This window comes from Bombus vancouverensis, chromosome 11 (genome assembly GCF_051014615.1).
Source record: "Bombus vancouverensis nearcticus chromosome 11, iyBomVanc1_principal, whole genome shotgun sequence".
In the NCBI taxonomy this organism is placed as follows: domain Eukaryota; kingdom Metazoa; phylum Arthropoda; class Insecta; order Hymenoptera; family Apidae; genus Bombus; species Bombus vancouverensis.
The window spans coordinates 7,824,107-7,850,225 of record NC_134921.1 but is presented as its reverse complement, the minus strand read 5'-3'; the positions used below and the strand labels follow the sequence as shown (position 1 = coordinate 7,850,225).

The window sequence follows — 26,119 nt, the reverse complement described above, 5'->3', positions numbered from 1 at the left end:
AACGCCTAATGACACTGAGCACGCGTAAAGCAAAGACCGAACGGTACGAATAAGTTTCGTTTAAACAGCGTTATCGGGCTTAACACTAGGCGCAGCTACTTTTCCACCCTATTGTAGTCACGTGCGTGCTTTATGCAGTCAGATATTGGTCGCCGCAACACGCTAGAAAATACGGTTCGTTATATCGCCGCGCCGGTGTCCGTTTGCATTCACGTAAGTGCGCATGCAAGTACGAATAAACAATGACCAATACACCGGCTCGGCAAGATCGCGTGTCCCGCGAGACTAGGAGAGCTCGCGCGTGAACCCTATTCTCCACATCCCCTGCGCCAGAGTCCAGCAACCGAGAGAAAACCCACCCGGTTATCGATACAACGTTGTATGCCCGTCGACGTTTCACACTCGGCTAACTCTTCTCTCTTTTACTCTGTCCTTCTCTCACCTTCTCCACTTCTTCGTTTCTTATTTGTAAATTCGCCTTCCTCCCCCGTCCCTAGTCACCCCAAGCCGCACACGCTTTTAACCGCACAGAAAATTATTGCATATTTGATCGCGTAGTTTAACCGGCCGTGCCGTTATCGCGAGTCCGACGCGATACATTTGTAATTACCTTGTTCACGCCGAACAAGTAATATTGGTTATCTCAGCGAGATTGCCGCGCCACGGAAACCATAATCGAACGTTAATTGAATTTTAATTCTACGATAAAGAGAGAACAGGCTGGAGCGGTAGAGGGGAGAAAAAAAGGAGAAGAAAAGAGAAGAATCGCGATTGAAAGACCGGCTTGAGAAGTTGCCGGGTGAATTTCGAGCAGGAAGGTACGATTCTAGTGCTTCCAGTGTTCCTAAGTTTACCGAGGTCGCGGTCTGTCGAACGCGAAACAGGAAACCCCGTCCCTCGAGAGAAGACACCTTCCTCGACATCACAATACGATAGGAAGCGAAGAGTTTCGAGACGTTTCGCAGTTAGTTGCCCTCAGGAGATGAAGGCGTAAGTAGGTAAGAAAGTTATTTCCCGACCGGACACGCTTAACCCTTCCCCGGGGCTCCTTTCCCCCTGGTACAAGGTCTTTGCGGCGCTACCGCGACGCTGTCAGAACTCACCGCCGCACCCTTCGCTACCGTCACACCTCCGTCACGAACTGCTCGCCTGGCGTACCAACCATTCGCGATGCATCATGTTTACAGATACGTGCGACTGAGAACAGGAGTTTTAATCAACGCGAAATAAATTAACAGATTAATGGCTGTGATAAAATGTTTGATTCATTTCTTAGTCAAATGTAATGTCCTAATGAGCGTGAAATAGGGGTTAAAATCTGAAATATTTCATGTTGAACTGAATTATTCATTAACGAACAATTTTAATTTTCGTAATAGTGAAAGCGAGGTAGTAAGCAGGAAATGTTAAATGCGTGGTACCAAACCACAGATTATGAAACACTTCGAGTAACCTTAAATATATATTACGAGATATATGAAATAATAGTAATCTAACGACGAACTGTTTCTTCCTTCTTCGACTCTTACCACGCCATCCCCATTATGTCTATGGATCGAAAAAGATATTTTGACGTAGATATACGTCCTCCATATGCTACATTTTAATATTCTTTCACGGTGTATCAACGTATTAAAACATTTCGAAACGAGTTATCGAGAAATAGATTCGAATACAATGATGCAGTGGCAGCTCGAGACAACGACGAACAATTACTTTGTACGATGCGTTTGGGCGTTGGCCAAGATTTTCATTGCTTTAAGTAACATATATAAATTGTTATTACGAGATATATCGAGAAAAAAGAGCGTCTATTAAAGCTATGAATTAGACATTCTTATCGCGACAACGCGTAATACCATGACGCTGTTGTTTGTAAAGATAGCCAGTCAGAAGACAAGCTCATTGTTCCCGCGAGCATCGCTCCAACGAAACGTCGCAAATCGTCATCGTTACACCGCGGTAAACTACTGCATCCGAGTGTCATTTACTATTGAAGTCAAGCTAGCTAGTACACGCTAAACTTAGCATTCGGTACACACCAGCAGTAGAAAGGAAATGAGTGGCTTGAGTTGCGTTTTATACCCTACGTGAGAGCTATAATGCTGACGTCTGTACTAAAAATAATAAATCAAGAACAGAAGTCTATCTATAGAACGGCAACAATTCCTATCGTCTATAGCATTTCGCGAAACTTGCTGCTACTTCGCGTTACGATCTTACACGAAAGAACGCGTTTCTTCGCGTTACACATCCAAAGTGGGCTATTTCCCTTTACAGTTTTAAACACAGTTGTTGTTACGTGTCTTTGCGACGTGTACCCGGCTTTGGTAGAACGTCGCGTGATGTTCAACGTGTACAACCACGAGAAAAGGATCGCAAGGCCTATATCCGAGTTTGCATCGATAGCGCACGAGTTACGTGGTTAACACGGTGCGTGTACTTTAGAGCCAAACAACGCTTGTGACCAATGTCCAATCTTTTTACGGTATACCTTCATAAATTTCAAACGTGAGTACGTTCGAGGGTCATAAAGGAGAACTTTACGACAGACGTTTGCTATGTCAGTTACAACAAACCAATGTAAAATACAAAAACGGAGAACTTAGTAATTATCTTTTCTTCGAAATTTCTCTCTTGACTGTTGGTCTTGGAATAACGTCCATATGTTACTAACAACATGTATACTACCCCTAACCTTATCCACTTATTTTACGAATATCATACGTTCTTGATAAATATTATTCGCTCATAAATAATAGGGTACCTGCTTATTTAGCACAAAACGCTGTGATCGATCAGGCTGTTAAGGAAATGATTAATTAGTCAGAATTATATATTGATACAAAATGGAGTTTAGAAATACGCTGAAACGTGTCACGGTTATTTCAAGAACTACAGGTACAAGTACGTAATTAATTATCAATTATACACTGACAGGCGCAATCCATTGATTCTAGAATCCACGTAAGCAATTTTCAATGAATCATATATGCAAATCAGAGAAGTCTGTTAAAAATCTTTCCAGCTCATGAAATGCATAAAATCAAAGAGCAACTACAAAATACGGTGGAAAATCTAATAATGCAAGTGACAAGAATTTTTATGCGACTTTTATTATAACATAAAAAATAATAATTCCAGAGTTTTTAATAAATTCCGAACAATTTCTGAAGTTTCGTGCACGGATTTCGTAAATGTCCTACAATTATACTTATAAACGAAGGTGTACAGTAAAGCGAGAAGATGAATCGGACAAACTGATAGCAAGCACGTTAAGTGAAATTAGCAGTGCTAATTATTGCAACTCTATCTTCAATAAGAATTTTCCTTGCGATTTCAACTCGTTGGTGTAAAGTTTGGGAATCTCGGTTATTCCTAAAACTCCTGCAGACTGTTGGCCCGTGACCCAGCCGGTATCGGTTTCTCCCAGAAGGCGCCCCTTGCGAGGGCGCGGAAGCACGTGCGCGTCCTTATCATGCTGCTGCGAAGAGAAAATAAAAAGAGGAGAAAAAGTAAGACAGAGAGAGAGAAAGAGAGGAAAAGGGAAAGAGAACGTTGCTACGAGCCGTACGAGAAGAAGAACGTGAGTTTCAGTGACGTAGCTGGAAAAGTGCGCGACGGGGGTTGCCCGACGACATTTTGTGAGATAGAAAGGAAATGCTCGTGAGGCAAGAACGGCGAAGGAGAACGTAGGAAAGGGAGGAAGGCAGTATACGGAGAAGAAAGAGGGAAAGGTCGCGGAGTTTAAAGGCTAAACGGCCGGGATGTGCGCCATGCATAACAATTAGCCTGGGAAAATCATGAAAATGTTGCGGACCTCTTTTAACTCCGGGGCACTGGCCCTCAAGTCCCTTTTGCCATTGCCGTCCTTCTTACCCCCGTTGAGAAACCACCCCCACCGTGCGTTCAACCCCCTCAACGGAAGCACGGCGAGATAACGGAGAGTTACACGCCCTTCCTTTAACCCTTTCCGAGAGGTTCTCGCTTGGAAGACCTTTACAGTGGCTCTCAAATTCTTTTCTTCGATCTTAACCAATTGGAACCAACCAACCTATCACGATAACGTGATAACAACTTTTTCGAAAATGTAAGACAATTTTGTATACAAACAAGCAAATATTGCAGAGTCGTAATTTTCCAAGTTACGTATGTACAGTTATTTGCAACAGTATCACGCGGACAGTCTTTAACGATAGTAAAAAGTAAAATAAAAATGACGTCGTCAAGAAAGTTGAAGAAAAAAACTATTCGATATCCCCATTTGGCGAGGCGAGTTTAATTAACTCGTCTAGAAGAACTCAAGAGGAAATAATCAAGTATAATAAGGAGGATAAGAAAAGTTTGAGTCCCTGCAGAGGAACTTAAACGGGTGTATATACGACAGACGTAAGCCGGAAATAAACGTTCCAAGCAAGGCGGCAAGAGGCAGGGTTGATATCGTGTCATCTGAAGGAGCGGGAACCATCAGGGATGCACGCACGTACGGCCATATTAGGACTGGAATAATATATGAGATTCCTTCCAGGCAAGGTGCTGCTTAACGTGATTTACGTAATCTTACAATACGGCGCGGCGTGCCGGGTTAGATCGGCCACATATTATATATTACTCGATCCCAAGGAACACCTACCACCTTTCAAACGTACTACGACCAATATACACCCGGCGCTCACTGGGCAATTGACCTATCGGGTGATAATTTATAGAACCTATTTACGCGTGAGATTGTAAATAGAATTTTCAAAGGGAATCACGATCGTTTCAACGTGCATTTCAACTAACAGAAACGCTTTATGGTTTATGTACGAGAACAATGAGAAAAAATAGCTTGTATAACCATCGTTGATGGCAGACGTATCAAGATGGAGCGAATGTAAATTATTATCGTACCATTTAAAATTGATTTCAGCTTTAAACGCGCTCGTAAATGGACGTCGAGAGGGCTTGCGTAAAAAAACCACCGATCAATAATGAACTCATTTGGATATTGTGCGTAAATAATATCAAGCAGAGGGGCCGGTATCTGAAATAATTGCATGTCGACGATCATTCACGTTTTATTGCATCGAACGCATTTTCGATAGCCAGATGGAACATTGTCCCGCGTAAAAATCTCGGTCGTGGCAATCTTGAAACTTCGAAGCGTCGTACGTTAGATCTAAGGCACGTTGGGCGGAGTATATGCATAATTCGACACGATACTAACCGCGAATAGGCCGTATCTACGAACACCCACTTAATTCCGTAGCCTAAACAGGAAATCCTCCTTTCAGGTAATTGCATGACTCAGTTAAATCTGCGAACGGCTGAAGCCCGTTCAATTAATCAATTACCGCCAAGACAGCCTCGATTGTCACCGAGAACTCGCTACCGTGGAATTATCGCAACAAGAACATAACACGCAAAACTAAAACGACCTATATGACAAATACATAATTCCTTTTTCTAAGAAAATTTACGACCACATCGAAAGTGGCGTTTTATTCATAAGTATCGTCGGTTTGTCGCGAAGATATTTCATCGCGGCCACGATTGTTACGCTTCGGGCACGTGCAATATACGTAAATATACGCGTGTCGTGTGCACGTTCATACACGCGAAACCTGAACGCGTATGTGTAAGTCGATAAGACAGCGTGCATGTACATAAAGCACGTGCGTGTAATTTCCGAGTCAGTATCTCAGTGGGCGACTGCACATTAAGCTCTCTTCATATCGAACCATGCGCCCTTCATCGAGACATACGGACCTTAAACTTACGTTTTAAGATGTTAACTTCTCGTGTAATGACACTTTACTGGGTAATATGTTGATTATTTATGTGGTAGAAGCTGTTTGCTGGGTGAGTCAGTAGACGTCAGGATATTTGGTATGAGAGATCCCTTAGTTCCTGCAGAAGAAAACACGTCAAGCCGGTTCTCGGGACCAAGAAAACGGAATTAAACTGCATTCTGCATTGTTCTAAAACGGCGGCGTCGCGACCGACCTTGATACCAGAAAGACACGGCTCGTACTAGGTGGAATTAAAACGAATTTCTTTCTCTAAAGTCACCGGCTGCTTCGATTTTAAAACGTATTCGCATAATCGAGCATCATCGAAGATCGTATTATACGCGAGATAAGATAGTTCACGATACTGGCATTAGCTTCCAACGTTTGACTGGAAACTGTTCTTGGATTAATACGAATTAATCGCCGTGTTAGTTAAAAGGTCGCCCTCCCTGCCTTCTGTAACAAACTTCTAGCCTTTTTGATTTACGACCATACGCCTGCTCAAACCCGCTTGTATATCGTAACCGACACGTTGTACAACCATAAATCCCTTTACACCTAAATAACTACTATCCGTGTAGATAATTTAAGTGCACGTCATTATGACAAATCGATTACACGCTCTCCGCACAAATAATCGGAATACAAATGACACCGCGAATATTTTGCCGTGGCGTTACACACGCGCCAACGTGCACACAGTGAAAACCGACTTTCCTATTTATCAAACCGTGAATTTTCATCGTATGCAATTGGCCTTGACAATGAGACGACGCCGGAGGAACGATCAATTATCGATCTCTTTGGATGTGTCTCGACTCGCCGAGCTAACCGAGGTAATTGCTTTTAAAATAGCTTTCGAAGGATCTCTCTATCGTCAGGCAACGCGGAAACGTTACAGAGAATTTTTTACAATTTTCACGAAGGAGACGCGAAGTGGGGGGAAAGCGAGCTCGATGAATAACACCGTTACAGAAAATCGAGCGACGGTGTTGTAACAAGGAATACAAATGATCTAATTTACAATGGATCCCGACGGGTTTGAAACTTTTTATTTCGCAATCCACACCGCGAAAACTAATCTAGCCGATGTAATAGATCAACGCTCGATATCTAAAGTACGATGACGTGAGTACCGGTGTTGGTATTCCCCTTGGGAATACCTCTGATCAATCAATAAACATGTGAAATAATCAAGTGATCGCGATCGGCCGCCTATCGTGACTCTCTGTTAATTTCTTGCGCTACCAAAAAGCAAGAAAAGAAGAAAAGAAGAAAAGGAGAAGGATGTAAAAGGTAAAGCAATTTATCATGCTGTAATCGCAATTTCAAACGAGCGTGAAGAAGTGTGGCGTATCGATTAAAAAATAAAGCACCGGGGGTTGAATCGTGCCTTTAACACTTATTTAAGCTTATTCTCGTTTCAAGAGGATAAGGCGCGAACGTAACACGCGAACGGGTGACTTAAATTTTTCGGGGTCTCCGGGCACGTGTCACCGCGTTCTTCTTTTAAAGCGGCAAGGTAAACTCATTGTTTGTGCGCGCACTCACAAACGACATTATAAAGCGCGCGTGTAAGGCTATCCCGGTGGCTCTATTCAAGAAGGTATTATGAAACTCCCTCGGAAAACGTACTCTCCGCTTTGTTTCACCTTTTATTTTGTTCTGCTTTAACCGGATGGGAGGAATGAAATCCGTGTACGCGTATATATCTGTACGCGTCGCGTGGCCGCCCTACTGCTGCATTTAAATGCACCAACACCAACGTTTAAATCGTGAACACACGTACGCACGGGCAACCAGAACATTTACAAGTTACAATGTCGAATCGTCTCACGTCACTTTCGCTTTCTTTTTTGTCAGGCGTACAAAAGTTGGCTACGGAAAAGAGGCAGAGAGAACAGCGGCTCGAAAGAAAAATTTCAGCCTCGCGTTAATTCCCCGATGGTCGCGGCGTGTTCTAAACAACACGTACACACAGAGAGGCACGTGTATATTCGAAACCCGTGGTCGTCGTCGTTGACGACGTCGACGACGACGACGACGCTTAAAGCCTGCTTTTGTGCTTTGATATTCAGCCGAGCCGGTGTAAACGAAACCTCCAAGGCGCCATTCATGCCGCTTTTTTTCAATTCCGAGTGTACCAGTTTAAAAATGCTGGACTACGGTGTATGTATACAGTGGTCGCGCGCATCTGGTGACTCGCAAATGCCGCGATACGAAAATGTTTCGTTCAAGCGGTAATGCACCAACGAAGAATAAACAGGCATCGCGTTTGTAAAACGCGCGCGAGCCGACTTTCTTCGCAGCGCGGCGTGGTGTGGCGCGTGCAATTAGGTCGGAGAATGAGTAATGCTGCTACTCTAATCTCGACAATGGGCGAACATTGAGAAAGTAACGGACCACAGGAGGCTCGTGCATTTCTTAGGCCGCGTAAGAACCACGGGAAAACTATCGTAAACAACCGTTGTTCCACGTCAGGATGAAAAATGATCGTGAAACGATCCGTCTTCGAATGACTACTCGGAAACAATGTATATGTATGCAAATGAAGAGGAAGAAGACGCACCGTACCGGTGACGTCTGAAACGAATTTGTAGATCGTGGAATCGCGGAAAAAATGAAAACGTGGAACCTGTCATTAATGAGTGAAGGAAGTCGAAATTCATTAACTCCCCACCAAACGTAGCGATTTCGAGAGCGGCACGTTTATTCCAAAGTGTTAGAGCGACACGGGAACAAACGATTAGTCTTCATTGAAAACAAAAGAGAAAGGAAACGATCAAATGTGTGCGAACTACACGCGGATCGACGTCACAGGCCGTGATTGTGGTTATTTATATAACAGAACTCTGTAAATCTCGCGTTTTAAACGACTCTGGCTCGCGCGCTAGGCAGCTTTATCGAGAAGCATGATTTTATTTATAGGAAACCGATAATGACCATACGAATGCAATGTGTCTGTTCCAAGTCATAGAACTGTTCGCATCCACTTCGGTGGGGATAAGCAAGAAATTTTAACGACCGCCGTTTTTTCGTTCGATAAAAACCGGCCAGTAAATATTAACGACTGCACTGATCAAAACAGTTCGATTGAAATTATGGTAAGAAGATACGCGAAGACAATTTTCTAAACGATCGGAAATGCCTGGTCTCGCCGTGTTACGTTCGCGTTTTCTAAGACGAATCGAAATTCTCACGAAAGATACCATCGACTCGAGGCGTTGTACTTACTAACATTGTGAACGATCCGATGATCGAAGGTCAGAGGGATTAATGCGAGGTGCGAAGAAGACCTTGTCCCACGTAGAACAAAAGTTCGGTTCTACGATTTTCTAGGTTGGTCGGTATCGTGACGCACAATGTCTATGCTTGTCACGGGAACACAGGGGCTTTAATAACAACGCATTGTTAACAATAGCTTGACAATAGTTTCTTTTGATAATACGAACCGTGCGGTGCGAGTCGTTAGGCTTGTGTACGCGCGGTGTCCATTATCATGGCAGTTCAATGAAATCTTTAAACGAACCACTCTTTATTTCGCTTGTATCAGTTGTTTGCTCGACGCTGTTTACGCCGCGTTACGACCGCAAATTGCTTTTGTGCTGTTCGATGCTTGTGTTCGATCAGCGTGTGTATTACTTTTTTTTGTTTCCCTCTTTTTATTTCGCCTCTCTTTTTTATTCTCGTTTCTTTCGTCATTTTCCGGTTCCCCCAGTCGATGACACCTTGCCACCGAAAAATCGTGTCGGAGCGGAAATAACACTAGTATGGCGTATCGTTGGTTTCGTAAACACTGACTAACGAACGAGGTACACACGAGGTCGCTAATCGGTGGACGTAAACTCATTAAGCGGATGTAGCAATACCAGTAATATATTTTTCCTCTTAGAAAATTGCTTTTTTTCTCGTTTTCGTCGCTGTTTAGCTATTATAAAGCAATCAACGCGACAGCCAAACCCGAGCGTGTCTCTTTCTATGTACGAGCGTTCGTCCTTTCTTGGGGCCGCTATTTATACATTATAACCGCAAATGCGATAGAAACCCGCGTTTCTTGTCGGCCTGAGTCTGAGTTCTATAAATTTCCAGACAGCGAAAAAAAAAAGAGGAATTAATCTTCTAAGAAACGTGTAACGATACACGCGGTACAAACAGCAGAAAAAGAAATTATCTGTGAATGGTATTAATCATTTCAATATTAAATAACTTTTTTTATTCCTCGGTGTGATGCGCATCGTTAATCGCGAAAGGAAGAAACATAGAAAGGCTTCTTTTTTCATCCGAGAAAATAACGACCGTGCCGTACGTACGATGAAACCTCACGGTTTTCCCCGTTATTCGGTCCACCTTGCAAGTCAGCGCACAGCGCGGCTATAAATAACCAACTGTTTACTCGCTTTTGCCCTCAAACACTTTTTAATGTTTCTTATTCCACACGGAGGTCTAAAGACTCGACTGACTGGCGGTAGACGCCACGTCCATATCCGAGTGGAAAAGTGTAACCTGCCTCGAATACGAGAGGAGAACATGAATGAACAGAATCGTAAAGGAAAGCTTTATCGAGTGCCGAGGAAAAAAGATTGCCGATTCAAAGTATCGATAAATAAACGACGATTTAGTAGCGATCGTTACCTCGATGTTTTCCACCTTCTCGAAACTCGGCAACGTTATTCCACGAACATACGTGTCAAGAAACCATGGTAGAACTTACCGAACCAAGATTTACTTCTTATCTGTGGCTGTAAAACCATTACAACCCGACACGCTTAATGGAAACTCGCTTCGAGAAATTTAACTTCCGGTTAGCAGAGGCGATTATCTCTGCCGTTTCATGGGCATTCTTTTGCTAGAAATAACATTTGTAATGAAGACACATATTGTTTGGTGTAATTACAAGATCACCTAGACGCGATAGCGACCGTTTCGAATCATACAACGATGATTCCGCTTTCTTTTCCGATACTATTATAATGAACTTCGGTTTGAAGCGAAATATGACTTCACCGTGACGTATTCGCGTAGTGAAAGGAAGTATACATAGTTATTAGAAGATCAACCTTCAATGACATCGACGACTTGAATTTCGTCGAATTATTCTTTGACAGGAGCCATTAAATCGCTCGGATTCGATCAACGAGACCGAACCGACGAACGAACCAATTAAGTATATTTTCATGGAACGTCCTCGGACAAAAACGGCCGGCGATGATGAATTAAATGGGCGAGACAAAATCGATATTTTAACTCGTAACGAGTAACTTTTTGCGCGAAATAATTGGCAGGTCGGTCACGCGAGTGACTTCATCGCTGTGCAAGTTATTCAAGGTATGCTAAACAAGTGAAACACACGATAAACTTAGGTATTGTACACAATATCGTAACGTCACGATTCATCCTTGAACTTTGCTTCGATTCGGTCGGAGACGCGATCCTCTAATTATTCCGTGGCAACATAGAAACCCAACAATTAGAGAAACGCTATTAAATCGAATTGTTTAGGACACGGACGAACGTCTAAAAACTCGTGAAAACGGAATTAACTTGTTCATATCGCAACAACTTGGAATTAGGCTGTCAACGTCTCGGAGATCGATCGATATTATCATTCGATATCGTGTGCAGCGTGTACACGTGGTCGCGCACGCGTTCCACGTGTAGCGGCACTCCAGGTTTAACGTGTCGACGAGACGAAACGCGAACGAATAGAAACAAGGACTCGTTGAATAACGTCGAATCGACATTAAATAAGGAGAACCAAGGCAATCTTACGGGCGAAATACGTGTGTATGTAACCTATATGCGGTTGATGTTCACATCCATTAAAAAACCATTACGATAGTCGTGCTATTTCCGCATAGCATTTCTTTAAACCTAGTCAACGGTAAACAGTTATTTTCCTAAAGCTAGCGAGTGGCGCGTATGGTCGTTCTCGTGCAACAATTAGACATTTACACACGGCAACGCGTCGCATAAATCTCAATAAAACGCACGATAACGATTGCTTACTCACGTGGTAGCGAACCGCTGCAAGAAACTAATGATTCACGCGAGACCCCAGAGCACCTCCTCTTCAGTGTACACGGATGTTAACAGCAATCTCCATCGTCTCATCGGTGTATCATTAAGGTGTACACCTGTTGACGATCCACGGAGGAATGTTGTCTCTCTCTCTCTCTCTCTCTCTTCCTACCCTGCTATATCGAGTTTCGACGATGCCTCGATTTTCACGTGCACGAACGAACATTAATCGATTTTCCGGTAACACGGTACGCGGCAGAACCTTGCATCATCGTGAGGAAACTACCCAACATTCCGCTTATCGAGGCAAACGCGGGAGCGAAACCTCGTTTGATCCTCGGGACGAAGAACAAAAACTATCAACACGACACTAACAGTCCACTGAACTACGAACAAGGATGAGCGCGACACGAGTAAACAAAGCGTACCAAACCTTTATAGTCTCCGCAAAATTTCGTTTCCACAATTAATCGATCCTTAATGAATATTATTAGTATCTGGCGCAACAAACGTTTCACTTTATACCGTCACACATTTAATGATATTTAACAGTATTAGCAACAAAAAGCTTGGTTTTTATCAGTGGCACGAGTCACATTCTTGAAAATCAGTATCACGATCGCATCGCGATCACACGTCGCACGTCAAATCCAGGTGGAGGGAAAATCACGTGCACTGAACGACAGACCAGCAGGGCAAACGGTTCTCCAAAAACATCATTCCAACCTTGAATCACACGGCCGGAGAATGAAAACAAATTAGTTTCTCGATCGATCGTCGCGTTTTCAGCCGTTATCGGCCGCGCGTTATCCGTACAACTGAAATGCGATGCAACCGCGATCGATGCTTTACTCGACTTGGCTGGAACACGCCGGTACCCACGTCGACGGACGCAGCCACGAGATTCGATAAATCCGACACACGCCGGAGAGCTAACACGCGGGATCGGAGTAGAACAGACGGACCGACGGACGGAAACGAAGCACACACGAATGCCAACCAAAGAGAACGCACGAGCGAACGAACGTACGAACAGGCGAGAGCCTGGCTGCCTCGTTCGGTGAACAGCCCGCGGCCCCCACGTTGTTTGTCTCGCGAGTGGCCTGTTTACATGTTGACTCTCTGTTTACGCGTTTTGTATCCCCCCTCTGTTCCCGCCACCACCTAGCAGCCGCCGCCGAACCACCACCCACCACCCGCCGCCGCTGCCGCCGTCTTCCCGCCACTGTTCTCCCGCCGTTCCGCTCTAACCCGTGCGTCACCTATCGCGTCGTTTATCCTTTTCTGTGCTAGGCAGAATCGAGGGCCGACGAGAGAGCGAGTCGAGCACGGCTACGCCGAATAAAGCCGAGTTTACACTGACCGGCTATAACCGAGTACGAACGACCGCTACGAGTCGCTCTTTCGATTCGGCTTCGTGATCGTTCGTGACGCGTCGACGGGCTACCGAACCTCTCACGAGCTTCCCTGTCATTTTCGATGTCGCCACGCTTCCTCTCGACAAGCCGAGCTACAGGTTGCGAGATCTTGAAACTCGAGAAGAGTGGTTGTATTTTGGATTGTTGAAAAATGGAATGGGTCGAGAGCTAGAGTTTGAGTCAAGGCAGTTTCATTGCGAAATTAAACTATTGCTTCGCCTTGTTAAGAAAAGAATGTTGCGTGTTAGCTCGGATAGTTTAAACTTGTTCCATTGTTCCATGGAATATCGAATGAAACGTAGGAACTATAGTACAATGGAATTTATATGATAAACAGATATTTTTAATAGGAAAATAAAACTCGCCACTCTTAACGATATTTTCATCAGGTTTAAATGGAATGTCGTAATGACGAAGGAACGACGAATTTACCAAAAATGTCACGGTGTTCTTCGAGGCTCCCTTTTGACAAAGTACGTCAGACATGCTATTTTAATACGTAAGATTCTACAAATTGCTCTAACTACTTATGTCCATAGACCGATCGATTTGACGTTAAACATAAATTCCAATCACTTTTGTATCTTCTTAACATCACGCCGAGTGTTCCAAACAGATACTGACCATCAAAATTCAAGCCTGTAGGAGACTCTTGATCAACTATAAATTTCGTAGCTGTAGATCTGTAGATAGTTCTCTTAGATGATCGCAAGCGGTTCAATGGAGCACATGAAACGGAAATTATTATCGAATACACCCTTTAAAGTAGGTAGCAGTACCCAGTCAAAGAAACATCCTGTAGATAATAGAAGTAGTTTGTGTCTGTTGTTATCAGACAGTCGCGTGAATACATGTATGCGATTAGCGAGTACAAAAATTACACGCAGACGACTCACGTATCGAAGAAGCAGCGCGCACCATTATCGTCTTAATGATGCGGTTTTATCCGTTATTTATCGTTTCTATACCTAATACAAGGAGGCTCGTGATATTAATAGCCGCCGAGGCAAGAACACGCCGGGGACGATCGTCGCGACTTCGTTTTCACGGATATCACGGGCTAATTGAAATTACACGGCACGTGCTTATTAAATCGGCGTTCAGGCGATTTCACCGAAGCACGCGTTTAATTAGATTTTCTTTCGGTTCGTTCTCCTGGCTTTAATCTCTCTGAACATTCTCCGATCTTTTTCTCGATTCTTGAAATATTACCGGGACTTTGAAACGTCGTTAAGTTGTTTCGCGATTAGATCATCGTAAAGTTCTTGCAACATGGTTATATATCATAAATGAGACGGAATATATTGTTTATTCGACGTGTACAAGGACTGCGATAGAGAATTATAGACAAACAGATGACAACGTGTTTAACGGTTTATTATCGTTGAGTCATCGCGATCGTCGCTTTCAACGCGACAGAAGCAGAACCAATCGAAAAGAATCCGACGAAAAGATGACGTTGGAAATCGAACCTTAACCACCGCCCACGTGTAGCCGTACGTACCATCGACTTCGATCTTTCGTGCGTGGATAACGTTTTCTACGGTTACCAAGCGTGTGACAGTATACTTCGTGACTGTCTACTGTCGCTTCGCTGTTTCTATTCCCTCGTGTCAGAAAACCTGACAGGTCAACGCAGACTCGCAGTATCAATCTCGTCAATGAGTTTCGACGTTTTCATGTCGAGTGCTCAATTTCTTAGACCCGTTTTACGATCAGCCGATAACAGCCATTCGTTTATGTTTATGACCGACTATTACGCGCTTACCAATATGAATTTCCATCCGAATGTAACTCGTCGACACGTTGCATTCGTTTGCAACAAGACTTATCGCGAGTTACGACCGATAGACCGTTTTGAAAGAATGTCTTAAATATAGAAACGAAAGTTTGTATTTTCATGGAATCAGTGGATTCGATTGATTAATCCTCGTGGAGTGCAATTCTTCGAGCGAAAACATCGGAGCAACACGGCTATTCAAACACATGTCCCGCAATGATACTACGCAGACTCGAGTTTCCCTTCTCTCTGTTCTACTTCAATCATCTTTTTTGTTTTCTGTCCTCTTTTTTCTCTCCTGTCTCGATTAACATGATGCATCACAAGCGGTAAGAAATGGTCTTATACATACATTCAGTTTATTTATTTGTGTTGCACTTCGTGGAACGATTGCGACACGTCTCTGAGAATCATCGACTACGATTACGAATCTACGATGATAAATGCCTTACAAGTTCATACAGAGATTTCGTACAATAAAAATTCCTATATACAATGTATCGTACTTTCTGATAAAGTTGAACTAGCTTCGCACTTAATCATTTAATGTCTTTACAGCTTTCAAACGATATAAATAGATAATATTTCAAGATATTCGAAGATAATTACCCTGGTATTTGCCGAAAAGATTCTTTTTGAATGAGACAAAGACTTTAAATCGACGGTGATTAAAAGATTTAGACTGACCAAGTTCTTTTCTTAATCGTTACTCGAATTAGTAACGTCGGATAATTTTCAAGAGATTATTAAATACGATATAAAAATCGCACGAATAGTCTAAACCAAGAGATATGATCGTTGTAATGATAATTTGCCACAGATCATCTCGGGGTCTAACGCATATTCGAATTAACTCGATTATCATTACCACGGCACCGCGAGATATTTATCTTTCCCCCGATAAGCCCAAGCCGAAGTGAAACTACAACGGAGCCGATCGATTTAGCCATTTATCAATTAATCTTATCGACGTGCTCGGTGTGCCCATAACGAATTCCCGTTTTAATCACGTACAGCAAGCTATACTTTCGTAACGGCGGGCCTCTGTTCAACGTCTGCTTCGTTAATAGCGAGTTAATTGCATCAGGTGCAGGAGAATCCCTTTTTCCGTCACTTCGAACTGGACCAAAAAAAGGAAAAGAAAAAAATACATCGCGATCGTCCTTCTTTATCCTTTTGAAAAGTAGAAAATAAAGACTAGAAGAGACAAGAGGGAACTTTTTAAACAAAAGGCAATGTTGCTCTGTTGTGTTTGCTCGATCGCCCACGTTGACGAGAATTTTACGATCAGGCTTAAATCAATCGCAGCCCGGCAATGTTTTTCGCCGAAATATGTGTTTCTTATTTTCACGAATCATAAATCGGTGCTTCACAACCGGGTGGGCTACACGTGCGCGAGGAAACGCTCGATTGAGATACGGCAGCGTATAAACGAGCATTTATTAACTGGGAAACGGTTGCAGTTGCCTTATCAATTCCTACGTTTGATTTTTTCGTGTGATAAAATAATTATAAACATATAATGATATAATGACAAAATAAAATAATTAAATATAAATAATATTTGAAAGATTCAGTACAAAGATAGTACAAGTGTCAATACCTTTGACTTGAGAAAATCGTGGGTATGTTTGAACTCTGATAAAGAAATCTTGTACACTTCAAAACGCTACTACGAGTATACATAAAAGTTTAGAAATTCATAAGGGAATCGCTTGGAAATACTCACAGATACTCGTTTTTATAAAAACCTCGTTTATACCACCTTTTTATCGAACATCGAATTCAATTTTGATGGTACGGTAGTCACGTGTCGGGCGATTATTTCTGTCAAAAACAGTCCCACGCTATTTACCCGAATAAACATTATTCTCGCTTGATCATTAGGATCAACCGCTGAGTTCTTGTAAAACACACTGGATTATAATACGTGACGGGTCATTTTATTTTGATGAAGAGACTATGACGTAGACCGTGACAACGAGGGGTAGACACGCGGATAAGATAGTTCGTATATCGCATTACTACCCACCGGACTTAGGCACAACCACCGGAGGATGGTTTAAGGGGTAAATCGTCGCGTAAACGGCCCGGTATATGGACTGGCGGGATTTCGTTTAGGAATTGGCGCGAGCGAGCGAGTGAGAGTCCGTAGATAAGGTAATCCGGACCTCGAAAACTCTCTCAGATTCCGAAACCAGCCCGGCGCCACAGAAACTGTGTACCTGCAGGGTGCAGGGGATTGGGTCTCGGTCAGTTTAATGCGAACTTGCCCAATACCAAGTGGTTTCTCGTTGGTAACGGGCCTATCGCAATCCTGGAAAACAATAAACAGACTTTGCCAACTTAAAGGATCGTACGGTCGATCGAGCATTATTAATGCCTTGGCCAGGATCGATTATTTCCAATTTGTTTCGTCGAGAATTGGCAGCGGTTGAAGAGAATAAGGGTGAAAATATGGGGTGCTCGAAAAGTATAGAACACTGGGAAGCTTGAAGAAGGCGTTGCCATTATTAAGAACCTCGTTCGATCGTTTTCTCATATTTTTCTACGTGTTTCTTCCCTCGAGTTTAGAATTATTTGAATAAGAATTTGAAAAAATTATATTTGAAATTGACAAATAAAAAGAGAGTGTAAAATAAGATCACGGTGGGATCGCGGGTAGACTGATTGATCGACACTCCCACCAGAAGTCAGATATCGAAGAGCCCAACAACTTTTCCCATTATCGTCAATATGCAGGCTGAAGCTTTGGTTTCACGTTCGAGGGCGTTACGGCATCGATTCTATGGTAAAAGGAAACCGGTTAAATCGCGTCGACGACCTTTATTGCCGTCTTAAAGCAGTTAAGTTAATCGGCATCAGCATAAGAAAACGGAAGGGGCTGCGAACTTGACGCGGCAGGAATCGAATCGCCTTTCCTTGTATTTAGAGTTCCAGACAAAAACATTAACATAAATCACGGGGGAACGGGGGAACGGGGGAGGCAGAGGGACAAGCAGAAGGAGAGACATCGAAGATACCAGAAAGGAAAGATCTAGGCAGGATCGAATGTTTATTCCGATTCCCTTCGAGCGTTCCCTTACGGCACACTTTACAGCTCCATCGAGCCTCGTCCTGCTTCCTTACCTCCCGCAATTAGTGCCTCGAAAACTTACGAACCATTTGTTCCCCGGATACAAAGAGAAAGTTTGAATTAAACTGCCAGGTTCTCGAGGATATTCAACGAATAAAACGAAAGGCTGATCGTGATAGTCTAAGATCTAGATGTTTGACTCCGAGTATGAATACGTACGTGCTATGAGCCATTAACTGGGCGAAAAATTGACGAGAAAGTGATCGAGGGTCGTTCTGTCAGGGAGCGAAAAAACGCGTGTACATATGTGAGAATGCGCAAAAGGAGAGGGGGAAAGGTGCCACTTAACTCCACCCCTGACGTTCGTTCCCGGCGAACGCACCTTGCGTTGCGCCACCGACAACCCTCGACCTCAACTCTTTCACTTTTAGCGGGAATTCGATGAATTGCCAGTCGCTACGGGCAATAAATAATGCATTTTGTGTTTGCCCCCGGTAAAAGGGTCCACTCTTAACCGTCCCCACCTACTCGTGCTACCAACCCTAAATTTTCCAACGACTTCGGTCGAAGGCGATCGAGGGGCGCGATTTAGTGAAACGACCGAGAATTGATACAGTTACTAAAAGCTGCGTCGAGAATCGAGTGTTGCTTGACCGTCACTTAGGGGAAACCGAAATCTCAAAATTCTCGACACCCTCTTCTCGGTATTCTTTATCGAGCTTTCCAACAATGGTTCTCTCCGGTTGTAGAAAACAACGAAATATTGTAACGAAGAATAAAGGAAGAGCTGGAAACGAATTTCTTGATAATAACAGATCCCCGCAGCCTTAAAGAGCAATACAAGAAAATGAACGAGGCGGAAGAGAATATCGGTATAATAGTAGCATAACATTACAAAGTATGCATTGTCTGCAATTTAGCAGGCAGGGCAACGCTGCCAATTAGGTGCAACTATTAAGCAGACAGCAGATTGTAAGATGATTCGAACGGTTTCCTCTGAATTCAATCGCGCACAAAAGGAATTAATAATTCTTATTGTCCTCTTTTGGTCTTTTCTCAAAACCATCAGGGAAGCTGGGCCGATGGAAAAAATAGCTATAAATATCTCGTTCTTCCGTCGTTCCATTCGATATTTATCGAGGCTCGATCAGGCGTAAGAAATTTCCTCGAGAAGGATTACTCGATGCTTTTTATCGTAAATCTGGAAGAAAGGGAAGGACAAACTAAGAAAGAAGGGAGAGAAACCAGCGACTTATCGCGGCAATAATTAATGCACGGGACCGAACTTCCGAGACTTCTTTTACTCAACTAAAACACAAATTGCTTGTTTAATATATTATTAATTGGTAATTTCCGACTGCTTTATAACGCGCCGCTTTACAACCGAACCGCAATTTTACTCCTGTTTCCGGGGAAAACATTTTCGTTTCGGATTTTCATTTCTTATAATTCTACGCGCAAACAAATCATTTTTATACAATACGCATTCGTCTCTATATTGTAATACTCTGCATATATGTATTTAATATGAATCATTAATGAAACATTTTTTCTTAATTTTATCATTTTTATTTCACATTCCCCACATTCAAATCTGTACCGTACAAATAACTAGGCTGCAAATCACATTCCCCACATTCGAATCTGTACCGTACAAATAACTAGGCTGCAAATCTTTATACAGCTTCACTCTTTTGTAAATATAACTAAAGAAATGGAAGCCAAATAGAGACTCGTTTCATCTACAAAATATTGTAACGAATACTCTACATAATTACATATTTGTGCATCTCTAACTACTTTCGTATACCTGTGAATTTTTTATAACACAATGAAGATGTTAAATAAATCGTGCGCATTTACAGCTAAACGAAAACCAAGTCTGTCATCAATCACGTTGAATCAATGGTGTATCGACCAATCGATAAGGAGCTTTTTTCGCATTTTCTCATCCCCTCCACCCCCCGCCCCACGACGCCAATGAATGAAGGACGCCGAAGAAAGGAAGGAAACTTTCTTATTAACACGATCAATCAAATCGCCACGAATTTAAAGCATTTTTCACGATTTTCCGGATTTCTGGGCAGACCAGAGCGCCGAGAGGAAGAAAAATTCCACCAACCAGTAGTTAGGGGTAACTTTCGCCAATCGATGCGGGATTAAGAAGTGGCAAACCGCTCTTCCACCGACTAATTACGAAAGTGCGATCGCTCATTGGAAATAATCGAGCCGGACCAGCCTCGATTTCATCTTGTGAAAACCAAGGGAATACATTTCATACGACGTGGTCCATTGAATCAACAGCCAGAACGATATTGTTCTCATGGCGGAATTCTTGGATACTTCTTAATCTTACGCAAACGAAGAAAAAACTATTCTCTAGAGGGAGGATTTTAATTGTTTAGCAAATATCAGAGGGATACCACAACGAACGTTGGCGAGAAGGGAAAGAACTTGGACCTTCGAGCTCTCGTAAAACTCTGTAAAACGAGAATGAAACGTTTACTCCCATTGTTTATTGTCTTCCTGTGGCGCAAACCCTGGCAATTTTTTCCGGAACGTATATACATCTGCCACTTCTCGAACATCGTAATCGCGTTCATTAACTTTCAGAGTTTTTAATAGGAAACAGTCTGGGGAGAAAATGTTAGAATCGCAAAGTCACCTCGAGCGGTCTCGATACAACGGGCTGACTTTATCTTTTACGAGGGTCGCGCCAAGGAGGACGTAACGCCGTGAAAATTGCCCAATAAACTTAATTTAAGTATCCAAGCCGATGCTTCTATAACGACATACTAATCATATTCCAACCCTCGAGCGTACCACGCAGGAGCCTCATTTATGGTCGGATGTATAAAAAAGAAGAAGTTATTTTCTCTCCTCTGTTGCTATCAAAGTATCGTGAAATCTACACTTTCGTTATTAATCCCCAGGCTTTCTTTGAGACGATTAAATTCGTGTACAAGCAATTGTCCCGATACGCGATACATCTTGGAGAGATACGGCTGAATAATTCACGAAAGGGTTGTGATGTATGATCGAATAATTCATTCGTGTGTAATGTCACGGTGCTACCGGTTGTTATATCGCATTATGGCACAGAGACAGACGTAGCTTCATTTAAATATCATAAACTAAATGAAAGCGTGGCAATGTCTGGCACGACTTCTGAAACGTCCATTCTCTGTGACTCGACTTAATATTTAACACCTGTGACGCCAGCCACGCTGTGTCCCGTAGACCACGTAACCGTCTTATTTTCCGTCACGACATACTCGTGCGTGTGTGTGTTTTATATACTAATCGGGAAACCGAGGAATTGATTACTCTCATTACTTTTTCAACGAACGTTGGCAAGCTACAAAGAATCTTGACAGACTGCAATTACGGAGCGATCAAGCAAACGATCAGACGTTAAATAATTCATCGACTATCCGAGATCAGCGGAATCGTGATACTTTAAACGATCGATATAAAAATGTTTAACTATAAAACAGGTCAATAAAAACTCGATTTAGATCGTTTCCCAATATTTTAACTTTCACCAACAACTTTCTTCGGGCGAAGCTATTTTCCGATTGATAAAACGAGGAAATTCGATGTTTATATACCAAATACGTGGATAACAATGTTTCTATACTTTCACCGGCGTTAAGATAAAATACAAGGTAAGGAGAAATTCCTCGTGCCGATTCGAACGGGTCAAACAACTCTCCGTTTAAAATCCCGATCGCGAGACCGTTCACTCTCGTCCCGCGCTCCAAACAGATTATCCAACGAAATAGTTGGCGAATGAATGCTAGTCGCGCTTCGGTATCACTACACTGTATCGTGTCGCTATAGAATTCTATACGCGAATACAGGAGGCAGGTTCGATCATCGATTTCCTTCAACCTCTTTCTCGATTGCGAGTTAATTGGCCCGTAATCAGGTAAATAACGGAACAACCGAGATAAGCTGAATATGGCTAGACAAGAACGTTCTCTGCCTCTTAGGATTCTGCTTACATAACGTCATCGTAAGTGATAGGCTACTGGTCGACGTTTTAGCGAATCTCCACGTAATTTAAGCATCTGATAAGAATCGTCGTATAATTTACAGAAAAATTGCAGAAAACAGGAATGAAACTAGTCGCTGAAACAGCCTATACTACGAATCTCCTAGCGTTATCGTATTCAACTTTCGCTTTAATTATCGTTCGACAATATCCCAATGGACAAGATATCTCGAGCGCTCGTAACGGGCGAGATAATGGAAAGCGCAAGTGACTCCATCGTGCATTATCGATACGAACGAATAATACGATCGTTATAATCTTTCGCCCAGGCGACGGAGGATATTTTCGCGCGATCACGCAAAGAAGCGACCAAAGAAAATGGGAATCCAATTGCACCGCTATTATCTGAAAAGAAGCAAGTATGTAACGAGCTTGTGGCGCGAGGATGTAAGCTCCGTTACCATCTTGCGGCGGTCGCGCGGAAATGGTATTTCATAAGGAGTAAAAAATAATCACGCTCGAGTATCCTCTCTGGCGACACTGGCTCTCTGGTACGTACCTATACATAGCTGTGTCTATACGTTCCTTCCTACCCATCTACTTGTCGTGCCTAAATTCTTTTTTCCCCCGACTACCGCCGGTGCTCGAATGAATGCACCCGATGCCAATGATTTCTAGCCCTGTTCCTGTCCAGGCAGACCAATCATTGCTTGTGCACGACACGCGAAGAACACTCTTTCCCTGACACGGTCCGGTAGCGTTTAACTTTGCCGCATCGTTTTAACCGTATAGAGAAGCGACTGATGAGGGGATTCTCAGTATCAATTCACCGTGTGCAGAGGCACAATCATTGAGGGCAAAGTCATCGGGGAAAAATAATTACAATCGGTCGCCTAGTAAGCGCGCGCGTACTCCACCAATACCCATGTCGTCATTCCACACTCTTTCTCTCTCTCTCTTCACCTCTCCCTCCCCCCTTGCTGCCTAGCACCCTGGGCTGACTCGAAACCCCTAAGTCACCCGTATCCCGGAACCACTTCACATATTCGCGGTTCGACGATCCTGTACAAAATCCTAGCCGTCGTTATACTTGGTGCTCTTTATTATTACTTTTTTATAACGATGTGACATACCGCGTCAAAGGTTCGAACCTGTATGCTCCGTGAACGGCTCGATCAACGAACAACAATACTAACGACATACTACTCTCTATTCTCTCTCTCTCTCTCTCTCTCTCTCTCTCTTCCTATCGCTGTACGCGCCCTTTTCGAACCATGTACATTCGATTCAGATCGAACCGTCACGCTCGCGACATTCGAATAATCGGATACCTCTGCATCGTATAGATACGAGATACCTTCTTGTGTAATTCGTTACGTGTAATATAATGACTGTACTAATGACTCCGTCAGCCAGACAAGCCTCTGCCATTGTGATAATCGTATTTGCGCGCGTCGCTCGAAAAGTCAGTGGTTCTCCAGCCGGACACCATTCTCGAGAGAAAAGAAAAATGATAACGTATAGGTATTATCGTTGCTCTGGACACTTTTTTATCCTAACCGTGCAACTGACTGGGCTCTCTCGATTAAATTGCGCTACGCTATCGTGGTAGCAGCCATTTAGAGAGATAGGAGAACGTTTCCATTACCGGAGCACGCATTTCAATGACGCAAAGAAGAAAAGACGGAGAGAAGTTGGAGAACCAAAGCAGCGGCCTAAGGTGGTCGGAGGAAGAAGGCTGCCCAATGTTCTTGCCGACTCGTAGCCGCTAAGGAGACTGATCTATAAATAGCCAGTTGAACACAGACGGATCGACTAACACTAAAAAACAGGCACGATCGGCCAAGGAATGTTCATCCCTTAAGCTAGCTGGAAATCGATTAATTTCGCAAGAACAGTCGCACCCAACAACCTCTACACGAATGCTGCTTCGATCAGATTATCACGGTTTATACACTCATCGAATGAACCTGGGAGGATACGTGTCACGTTCAACTTTATCGCGCGATAAACCGTACAAGCGTCCTTTCTATGCAGAAACGCGATCCCTCGGTTCGGTACATGAACTTTTGCATCCTACTAATTGCACTAAGGGAGCATAAATGCAAGCCTCAACGGAATCAGTTTACTCCCGATGCATCGTAACGTCTCTGTTCCTCGCATTCAGCCTCGTTAAGATCATTAACCCTAATGGTATTCCCAACACGTCCCGCGTAAACTTTAGGGCGACTCATACGCAAACTTCCGGGAAGATTTTCTTCGTCGGCCTCCCCATTGCCGAGCAATCCCACTCGTTTTCCTCTTTCTTGCGTCTCGTTGCGCGATTTTCGTCGATGGCTACTATTCTGTCGTCGACCTGTGGCGAGAATAAACTCTTTCGATCGGCTCGTATCGGCCGACCATAAAACGTGCACGCCGATGACCAAGCTCTTACAGCTCGCGTATCTACATAACAGCTCTGTGGTCCGTTCTATTCTAGATTCATAACTATTAATACTGATGTCCGCGAGAGACTCGAGCCAGCAGCAACTTCTTGGCCAACGTTGACCATTTCTACCTCTCATCAATGGTACATTCAAACACGGGCAAACATGAATTTATCAACGAGAACGAACCACCAGCCGTGTATTGCCTGTGTAACGCACCGCTCTCTCCTAACACCGTACACGCCTAAATTTATTCATAGTTCTGCGTCCAGATGCATCGAGGTATTTACAGTGTTTCCCCGCGAATTAAAGCCTAGCTTATCTCAACTAATTAGTTTCCTCGTACGGCATGGTTTAATGAGACACGCGTAACGACGATGCAGGGACGATCGCGCGAGTATTGTATCTCTGTTTTGCAGTTACTCGCCGTTTCACCGTACGAAACAGAATCATGGGCGTGGAGCGTGAGCAAGAAAAATGTAATATAACGAGCATGCAGCAGATAGTGGATGAAAGGAAAAGACGTGGAACGCGGAGAGAGAACTAGAAAGAAACGAGCACGAGCCGCAGAGTTGTTTCGTTCCTCCCGTATACACGCAAGACGGTTGGTTGAGTTATTTAGAGCACGATTATGTACTCGATGATTCATATTTCAATTTTCTCTTTGCTAACTAACCGGCGATTGAAGACAAGTATGCCTCGATTACTCTAATCATGTGATTCTCCGTGAGTATGCGTTATCTTATCTCGACTTGTATACAGAGAACAAGTCGCACGATAATATTGCATTTCGTGTTGTTCAACGTTTCATTTCTGCGAGGAGATTCTCTTCGAGTACGCGAAAAAGGAAAATGTACCGTACAAGGTGTGTTCGACTGTTAGTAATCAGATATATGTACGTATGTACATATATTAAGTGTTTCGAATACTTCGAAGAATTTATAGAATACGATGAGTTACGCGATAGGTTAACGATACGGCGATTATTGCATGAATAATGACAGGAAAATAGAGGTGACTATGAGAGACATAAATCTGCAGGGCGTGAAATCTTGAAAAAGAAAGCAGGCGGACCCGAAAAAGAAAGTTCAAAGGAACGAGCGTTGAACTTAGGCGCGCGGTGCTGGCAAATTTTTCATTATCTTGCGCCATAATCTATTTACAGAAAAGATTTAAAGCTGGGACGTGCGGTGCTCCCAGTCTGGGGTTACTGAATTCATTATTCCTTTAAAAATATTAACTTTACTAACTCTACCATTTCTTTTCTTCCTTTTTCCCCTTTTTCTTCTATAAAGATAGAGGAAGAGAAAAAGAAACAGAAACCCATACGGAAGAATGATAAAGCTTCATGACTTTTTTTCAACGTATACTTCCGTTTCTTCCTCGCTTTCCGTGAAATACGCAACCAATTAAACAATATTATTTCGCACTTTTCTAAATAACGTTACTAACGTCCGAGTTTCGGGTTTGCGCAATTATAGACAACGATATTTCAGCGATATATCTTTGGAAACGTCTTGCTCTAAGAGCAATAATTAACCGAATTAAATAATTGCCGTTGCACTATACTTCCAAGTCATATTTCAAGCACGATACATGTTTGGAGATATACGTCGCTACCGCTGTCGCA

At 43.1% G+C, this 26,119-nt stretch overlaps 1 protein-coding gene across 15 annotated transcripts in view; it reads right to left on the bottom strand.

Moving 5' to 3' along the window:
• FoxP (forkhead box transcription factor P) overlaps window positions 1-26,119 on the bottom strand; it is a 216,703-nt gene that overhangs the window by 177,715 nt on the left and 12,869 nt on the right. For 2 of the 15 annotated variants that reach the window (XM_033327045.2, XM_076622586.1), the window contains exon 1: window positions 11,785-12,903. The exons of 12 other annotated variants lie outside the window; for them this stretch is intronic. The gene's annotated coding sequence lies outside the window, so the exon portion shown is untranslated. Of the gene's footprint in view, window positions 1-11,780; window positions 12,904-26,119 lie in introns of those variants that run through there. One more of the 15 variants, XM_076622585.1, reaches the window with a different exon arrangement.